The following is a 9,854-nucleotide window of genomic DNA, read 5'->3' on the forward strand; positions in this document are numbered from 1 at the left end:
CATCGAAATGCCGACCAGTTTATGCTTATTGTGACAGTCAGTTTTCGGCTTTCTCCACTGAGGTGCTTAACCATGTGAGCTGGAAGCACAACCGCAGTGGTTCTCCCTTTGCACACCTAGCCGAACAAAGCGGAACATATGAGGCAAGCGTAGGAGCCGGGCAACCCAACTATTGATCGAAGACACAATTCGAAACCGATGCATATATAGCAATATCCGAGAATGTTTTTGCCGAATCTCTAAAGGTGTCCGGCGTTGCACTGCGAGACTTGTGCTGAAAACACACAAATAGTTTAAAAGTGCCATGGGCTTGAAAAGCCAAAAAACTTATTCAAAAGGTTAATGTCCGAACTAGATTAAGTGTTCGGTGCCAATCCGAAAATTGGACTTTAGAAAAAAAAAAGGTGCTTCTGTCGTGCTTTAACATGACACATCCTATAGCAAAACTTCAAGCGAGTCAGCCTACGGCTTCAACCTCCTATCCCGAAGGCGGAGTACTTCTTACTAGGCCAGTTCAGCAAACTAAACTCTAGCGGCTTTGAGAGAGAAATTAGGCTCCCCGGCTACTGACCGCACACTTGTGTCGAAAAAAGGAGTGATAAATAATAATAAAAACTTTGCAGCGACTAAGAAGAAAAACACTTATCATAAAACGACTCATATAAATTTAAGAGCCCCCAAGTGACTTGGGTAAAAGAATGATTGCATGTACCGAAGTACTTATATCATATCTATGTTCAACCGAACTTTAAACGCGTCTTAACCGACCGTCGGCTTCTCCCTCTTCGGTCAAGGACCGAAAAGTGCTATGTACTCCATCTGTCAAGAATATCGACGGTGTTTCCAATAACCAGGCAATCAGGTCATAAGGCTGTAACAGACAAAGCGCGCTCAGGGAACTTATGCTATATTACTACGAAGAGTAAGAAGCATCTTTGAAGACAATAGTACCCCCACCGATACCTTTCTTCGGTGCTCATAGTTATTATGAGACTTGTGCAATAGATTTTTTGTACTCATGAGTTCCGTTGTGTGCCGACCATGATTGAAAACAATAAGAGCGCTAGCTTTCGGCTTCACCCAGTCTGAGGTCCGGCTCGGGAGACCCGATCGTGACAATCGCAGAGGTGCTCCCTTTACTCCCTAGTCGAACAATCGGGAACGTAGGGGTAAGCACAGGAGCCAGCCAACCCAGCTTGCAAATCGCTTAAGTCAATATGGTGCATATTGTGGCGTAATACACGAACAAGGAACGAAGCCATACAAGTATAACCATATGCAAGAGGAAAAAGCTTCATGAAGGAAGCCCCCAAGTAAACGGGGTATTTGAATTTGCGCGTCACAAACAAAGTTTGGACAAGGAAATTTTTACAAGCAACTTTTTTTCGAAAAAGTATAATGCTTGGCCGAGCCGAACACAAGTTAAAAATTTAAAACTTTGAGCACGAAGACAACTAGATACCCCTTATAAAGCAACGCAAGTTGTACAACATTTTGACCATACGTTGTAAAATTAATAATAGATACACATATAAACGGTGTAGCATATGCGCAGGCCCGTACCGTGGGCATGTGCAGGGTGTGCGCCTGCACAGGGCCCCCAAATCAGTGGGGCCCTAGATTTCTATGTGGTTAGTACTAGTATTCTTAGTAATTAGCAAAAAATAGTGCAAAACAGGTTGGATAATGGTGCAGCATGCCAGCGGGGCCCAACAATGAATTAACTCAGCTAATCCTCAACTTGGGTTCCCAAGAGTATTCAATGGGTGGTGGAACTGTAGGAATTAACTACTGGGCCCTCTCCTCATGCACGTATCTATTTTCATCCTCGTCTTCTTTACAATGCAGCCGTCGTTACTCTTTCACAGATCGTAAATCAATCTCCAGTTGTTCACTAGCTAACGTGCCGTTCCCAATCCATCAGCTACTAATTTTTTGCGATTTCACCAAATTATCTGTTGCAATGAGCAGTGGAATAGGTGACGTCTACTTTCAATCTCCATCTATTTATTTTGTTGGTGTTTTGTTCTTCTCAATTCTCAAATCAGCAGGCCTGCAAATCAGTGTTTCACTCGAGTTCCTGCGTTTCCGGTTGCCGCCTTGCCGGCCTGCGACCCAAGTGTGTCAGAATCAAGTGGAGCTTGGATCCCTGGAGGCCCTGCTCATCACAGAGATTCGACCGCTCGGCAGGCCAGCTGAGGCTATGAGTTCTTGGTCCCCAAAGCAATAACCATCTCCTCCCCCTGGTCTGCTTCTCACATCAATCGAAGACATGTTGTTTCATTCCTCTTTGACCACAAGTTCAATTTTTAGTTCCTTATCTGTCACTTAGTTTACTTTCTGCAATGTCCTCTAGAAAAATTAGAAAGTGCCGGCCAGGATATGAAAAACGTCAGAAAATAAAAGATACTCGATGAATCTCTAAAAGGTGGTCTTGATAGGTTTTTTGTTAAAGAACCAAACGTTTCTTCTGAAAATTAGTGTAGATGCTAATACTGATGATGTACATGACAATGACTCTATCCATACTGAAACTCAGGGAAAAGAGATTAATGTTGATAGTAACATGGATGAGGTACATGTTGAGAATAATAACCTGGATGAAGCAAATCATTGTGATGAAGTACCTACTAATGTTGATGTTTTTTGCAACCTGATATATTTGATCCTCGAAATTGGGATGGCATTCTAAAGCAATTGATAATTTGGTAGAGAAGGGTCCTAAGAGGGCGTCTATCCAAAAGGGTCATAAAGATAAACTTGGTAGGAGATTTTCTAGTATCACTTTTGCAACAAGGTGTTATTCAGAAGATTGTACTATGTACCAACATGATATATAAATAGTAACAATAATAACAATTAGATATTGTTTTCCTCGTCGTCACTTGCTATGCCGAGGGCCCAATTTCTGACTTTGCACTGGGCCTCCATTTTCCCTGGTACGGCCCTACTTAGGCGCTAAATGATAACTAACTAAAATCTCTACTCCGTACGTCCGATCACTCTCCTCTCTCATGCGTGGACCGGCTGGTGCAGGTACATGCATCGTCCTTTCCGGTGCTTAGTTGTACTAACCGTGACTATCAAGTACCACTGGCCTGTCAGGCACGAACCACCACGCACGCCATTGCCATAGCATGTTCTTCGATCCGGTTGGATTAGATTATTTGACATTTGAGGCCACAGAGTAGACCTTGAGTTTCCGCTCATTGTACTATCCAGTTAATTAATGTGAAAAGTAAACGCTTTTTCTTAATGTTGTATACACTTTAAGATTGGCTACAAGGTCATACGAATCTAGTACTCTTTCGGATCCATGTTATCTGCCACTCGAACGGATTATCTAACATTGAAGTACATCTAGATATATTCGTTTAAGCGACAAATAATGTTTTTTTCCTCGAATATGCACGAGAGTGCGTATCATTCATTAAAAAAGGGAGTGGGGTGGGGGGCCCCAAAAACACCAATACAAGGTTTGACGCTATTTACATGCCAGCTTTTAGCTGGCCTACCGATATCCAAGAAACCGAACGGACTACTCAGGTTACTGCCCACTCCGCCGGCCACATGCCCTCTTCAATCAGCCCCGCCTTCGTCCAGGACGCACCTTCCTCTCTAAGCATATTTGTAACCCAAGGAAGCGAGGGAGTCGCGCCGTTGAAGACTATGTCGTTCCTGTGTCTCCAGAGCGCCCACATTCCTAGTATGCACAGTGCCCTAGTTAACTTGCGGTGAAGATCGCTGCCATCCTGCCTCACACACCAGCCAGCCAGGGTCTCTCCTAGTAAGGCAGGAAATCCACACGTCCCTTGAGCGTGGCACACCAATGCCATACTTGCTTTGCGAACGAGCAGTCAATGAGCAGATGCTGCATGGTTTCATCGTGTTGGCTGCAAAGCGGACAGGTGTCCTGATGAGGCAGTCCTCTCCACGCTAGCCTGTCAGAAGTCCAGCAGCGGTTCCTGATAGCCAACCAAGAGAAGAACCGGCATCGCAATGGTGCATTGGATTTCCATGTGAACGCCGCCGTCGGCGAGACTTCCCTTCCCAAGAACCTGGCCTCATACGCAGATTTCACCGAGAAGGTACCATTGCTCTCCCAGACCCATTTGACCGTGTCCTCCATCTCATCGTCAAGTTGCACCGCCTCAATCTGCGTCCAAATGGTCAAGAACTCCTGAAGCTCCTCCCACGTTAGGTTTGGGCCAACATCTAGAGCCCAACTGTCGTTGGCAAGTGCCTCCCTCACCACCTTCTTCCTTTTGGTGCGTGGTGGTACTATGGCATATATTGTCGGTGCAATCTCACTAATTCTCGCTCCGTTGATCCAACGGTCCTCCCAAAACAGGGTCTTGGCGCCACTCCCCACCGTCGTATGGGCCGTGGCCTGGACCAGAGCATGGGCTTCATGCGGTACCGAGATAGAGAACTCCGCCCAGGCTCTGTCACTGTCTACCTTTTGCAACCATGGCCAGCAGGCCTGGAGCGCGTTGTTGAGCCACCTCAAGTCTGGCAAGCCCAGCCCGCCTGCCCACTTGGGCGTACACACCTCATCCCAGGCCACCGAGCAGTTCCCGCCGTTTGCTTCGCTCTTGCCACACCACAAGAAGCCTCGGCAAATCTTGACAAGTGCAGTGAGTGTTTTTGCAGGTAGGGATAGCGCGAGCATCGAATGGACGGGCATGGCACAAAGTACCGATTGGATCAAGAGCAACCGCCCACTCTTTGGCAGAAGAGCTGCCTTCCACAGTGGCAAGGAGTTTCGAACTTTGTCCACGAGACCCTGAAACTGAGTCGTCGATTGCTTTCGGATCGTCAAAGGGAGTCCCAAGTAAGTGCAAGGGAATGCCGAAGCCGTGCATCCCAGGATGGTCGTAGTCTCCTCCACCTCTTCTTGAGAGCAGCGAATCAGCCAAATCGCGCTCTTGTTCATGTTGACCATCAAGCCCGACGCTTGCCCGAAGATGTTCAACAGCGCAGCACAGGTGGTAGCTTCCAAAGTTGTTGGCTTGAAGAATAAAACCACATCATCCACAAACATTGACATTCGTTGCCGCAAGCCCGATCTTGCTAAGTGGGAGAGGAACCCCTTCGTTGTCACATACTCGAAGAGTGCACGTAGTGGCTCCATGCAAAGCATGAATAACATTGGGGACATCAGATCCCCTTGTCGAAGGCCTTGACATGCCAGAATTAGTCTACCAGGGGCGCCATTGACCATGATCCTCATCGATGACGTTGCCTTCACAGATCCACGTTAGCCATCTCTCCCAAAGCCCATTCTCCTTAGAACCTCGAGCACAAACGGCCATTGCAGCGTGTCAAACGCCTTAGTAATGTCGAGCTTAAGCATGACCGTAGGCCTCCGCAGTGCATGCAATCTCCGGGCAGTGCATTGTACTAGCATATAGTTATCGTGCAGGGATCGCCTCTTAACAAACGCACTTTGGTGGTGCCCTACCAGCTTTGGAAGTTCCTCCGCCAACCTTGTAGCCAAAATTTTATCAAAAATCTTGATCGGTCCACTGACTAGACTGATTGGTCTGAAGCCTTTTATATCCACCGCTCCTGGCTTCTTAGGTAGCAATGTGATGATGGCCTTGTTTATAGCAGCCATTCCCCTCATATCTCCTCTATGGAAGTGGTCTAGCGCCCTCATGAAATCATCTTTGATCACCAGCCAGCAAGTGACAAAGAAGCGGCCTGTAAAACCATCCGGGCCTGGCACTTTGTCGAGTGGCATCGATTTAATGGTGTTGAAAATTTCCTCCTCCTCAAACTGCACCTCCAGCCGGTGAAGATCATGGGACGGCAAATCCAACATCTCAAGGTTTATCGTCATCTCCCTAGCTCTCGTCGAGCCGAAGAGCCGCCCATAGTAGTCATCGACCGCGTTGGCTATATCCTCCTGACCCGTGTGTGTTACCCCGTCGGCCTGGATGGCCGAGATGATGTTCTTGCGTTGCTTGTACCTCGCATGTCGCTGGAAGTACTTTGTGTTGGCCTCCCCTTCCTTCAGCTGCAGTAAGCGTGAATGATGCCGCGCAATCGTCCTCTCCAGCGAGCATAGCCCTAACAATTTCCTTTTGAGCAGCTTGCGGAGATCATGTTCCTGATTCTCCAATGTCCTCTTGTCCGAAGCGGCATCCAGTCTAGCAATGACTTCCATGGCCAAGGCAATTTGCAGTCGAGTATTTCTAATCCACCTGTCGCTCCAGGATTGCAATGCCTTGGCAGTGGCGTGTAGGTTGTTATCCAGCACGGTAAACGGATTCTCCACCGACGGAATCGAGCCCCAAGCCTCCTGAACTGTATCCAAGAACCCATCCACCTTAGGCCAGAAGCACTCGAATTTGTAACGCTTGCCCATGTGAAATTCAGCATCCGTATCCAGTAGAAGAGGGCAATGATCCGATACTGATGATCCCAGAGCAGTGAGCAAGCTATTAGGGTACAAGTCCTCCCATGTGTTGGTGACAAAAACATGGTCAATCTTCTCCAGTGTCGGTTCCCTTTGTTCGTTGCTCCAGGTGTACCTCCTTCCATTCAGGTACTGTTCCTTCAGTTCAAGCCTATTTATCAAAGCACGGAACCTTGTCATCATCCGTCTGTTCGTGGTAGGCTTGTTTTTGTCGTCCGTGGAGACCAAGAGGTTGAAATCTCCCAACAGAATCCACGGTCCAACATGTAGGTCCCGAATGTCCCTCAGTTCCGTCATGAAATCCACTTTGGCCACGTCGCCTTGTGGGCCATATACCCCGGTAAGCCACCAATGTGGTTTCCCTTCCTGTGAGACTAGGGTCGTGAGCGTGTTCGCCGTTGTGTACCTGTTCGAGAGAGAGACTACTAGGCTATCCCAGGCGATCAAAATACCACCGCGTGTGCCCACCGCAGGCACGTAGTAAAATTGCTCAAATTTATTACCCAGGCAATGTTTGACCACATCCATGGAGATGGACTCCATTTTGGTTTCTTGAAGGCATACAATGCTCACGTTAGCCGCCGCCACTACTTGATATACCGCATTTCTTCTAGCCGGCGAATTGAGACCTCGCACGTTCCACACACGAGTACTTTGGTCGGGTTTGAAGACATTGAAAGTGCCCACCGATCCACGTGCCACCGAGGCTTGAACTACTGGTGTGAATCGGAGTGAGTACTATATGTATACGACTACGCTGCAGCGTCAGTCACATGCTCCCATATGCCACACCACGATGTTAGCATGATGCATGGAGTTATTATTTGCATTTGCAAGGTACGTACCCACTACGTATAATAATAAGTAAACAACTCATGGCGACGACCTGATCAAGTGCGTACTTAGCGTGGGTACTTGACACGTAGAGCATCTAGGGCCGGGGCAGATGGCAAAGCTCGATTTGCTGCATTCCATGATTAGTTAGTTAGCAAAATTAACGATGAACCGATCGAATCAACTCTTGGCCTAGAGGCCCGCATGCATATAAATCTTCTTACAATATTATTATTTTTCATTCACATGCCGATTCTCTAGTGGTAGTGCAAGATCTCAAAAGGGAATCTCTGATAGGTGGGAGGATAAATAAATCATCCTATTAGGTAGGCTAATCATCTTGGGAGCTAATCATTTTTCGTCAAACAAGGGGCTAGTTAAAGACGTGCACCATTTCAATTGTGTCCTTGATCAAGTTAATCATGCGTGCAGTTAAACCTGATAATAGTTTCAAAACCAGACTGAAGCCACCCCAAACTATACGACTCTACCTCTTCCATCCAAACCAATCCAATCCAAAATTTAACCATCATTTTCCAGACCAAACCAAACTACGTCCTTTTTCTACCCAGACCCATCCAAACTGTATTTCGTTTTTGCACTCAATCTGCGGTCTGGAACGTGGACACAAGAAGCGGGCGTGCTCGCCTACCCATGCTCGTGAGGATCGACGTGCTCGCACATCCATATGAGGGAGAGGATGTTGAGGAGCCAAGGTGCGAGCACGCTAACGTGAACTCGTAAGCTTTTGTTGACATGGACGTACACGGGCGAGTGCGCCGGCGAACGTGCGTGGTCTGCAGCCGGATCCGGCGGGGAGCAATGCGTCGATGAGGTCCGCTGGGATGCTATGGCTGGTCACATGCATGACGCGGCTGTGGGCACGTCGGACAAGCAGGTAACTCCGAAGGGAGAGTCCGGGTCGGAGGTGTTGAAACCGACCACGTCGACGACATCTTCAGACAGCACGTACTCCATCGGGATCACGGACAGACCATTCATGCTCAATGCCTCCATGCACGCCATTGGTGGATGGACTGAATTGAGTTAAGTACGTACGTGTTTATGGATGAAGCGAACTGGAAGCTAGCTGTCTTGTACGATTTGGTGGAGAGACTGAATTCTGTCCACAGATTGAAACGGTTTGGGACCAAATCGTCTGTGTCCAGACCAAACCAGTCCAATCCAGTAGTTGACATAATCCAAACCACACCAGATTGCTTTAGATTCTCAGCCCATTTAAACCAATCAAACAGAATCCAATAGGGAAACCAAACTGAAACTAAGGTTTCAGTCCAAACTATTCCCAGAGTTACGTGCAGTTCAACCACAATAGATTCAGTCATGGTAGTTTACATGAAAAGGACAATAGAAGTTGGCATGTGTATATGTCAACCACCAATTAAATTTAACCATACAGCAATCAGCAATGAGGAAAGTAAGTGAGTAAATTGCACAGAAGTACCACAATTGGGGCATTGGAAGCAGATTGCTACCAAGTTTGGTAATCTTACATGTAGTACCAAGTCTAGGGCTAGATGTTACAAAAAGGTCTAAATCGCGTATAAACGTGTATTGACAGTGTATCTGACCGGCAGGACCCGCCTGTCAGCTGCCGACGTGGCATTTTTTTTGCAGAAACCCCCCGCACCTCCTTTGTCCTCACGCACGGCGGTGCCCGGTCAGGATCGAGGGGAGGATCCCCTCGAGCCCGAGCTCCTCTCCGATCACCGCGGCTCCCACTTGCGCCGGAGCTGCCCCTGCTCGCGCCGCCGCGGCCTCTGCTCGTGCCGCCGTGGCCTCTACCCGCGCCTTCCCTCTCCGCCGTGGCCTCTCCTCGCGTCGTGGCCTCTCCCCCCTCCGCTGCAGCAGCTCCAGCGGGCAGAGCGCGTCCAGCCTGTGCAGGTGTTGGCCCGGCGAGTACCTGAGCTCCCCGACAACCTTGAGCTCCAGCCGGAAAACCCCCGTCGTGCTCTCCTAACGAACTCGGCCACCCCTGCACTCCCGAGCGCGACGCCCGCCCTGTCGGCCGCCGTCACGGCGTTGTACGCCTCCGTGTTTCTCGCCCGGACCATGACTCCCGCGCCGGCCAGCGCGACGTGGGCGAAGCGCGCGCCGACGAAGAGCAGCTCCGCGTCGAGCGGCGTCGTGTGCTCGGCGAGCCTGAGCCAGTGGTGGTTGTGCAGGGCGACGGCGAGCGAGACGTCGTAGGCGAGCGCGGTGGCCGTGGCATTTCTGTCGGCGAGGGCGAGGCGGGCGAGGGCCGCGTCCTCGACGATGACGCCGAGGGGCGGGCGGTAGATGTGATGACAAGCGAGCAGCGTGACCCCGGCGGCGAGGACGACGAAGGCGACGAGCGCACAGGCGACTCGGGTGAGCGCCTTGCTGCCGATGGCGTCCAGGAAGGAGGAAGAGAAGGGGAGAGGCAGGGTCCGGGGACGGCCTGGTCCTGGTCGCCGGTGGTGGTGCTCCGGTGGCCGGCCGACGGCGAGGCGAGGAGGAGGCCGGGGCGGGGCCGGGGATACGGGAGGCGAAGGAGCTCGGGCTCGAGGGGCTCCTCCCCTCGATCCAGATCGGGCGCCGCGGCGCGTGAGGA

This window comes from Triticum dicoccoides, chromosome 2B (assembly GCF_002162155.2).
Source record: "Triticum dicoccoides isolate Atlit2015 ecotype Zavitan chromosome 2B, WEW_v2.0, whole genome shotgun sequence".
NCBI lineage: Eukaryota > Viridiplantae > Streptophyta > Magnoliopsida > Poales > Poaceae > Triticum > Triticum dicoccoides.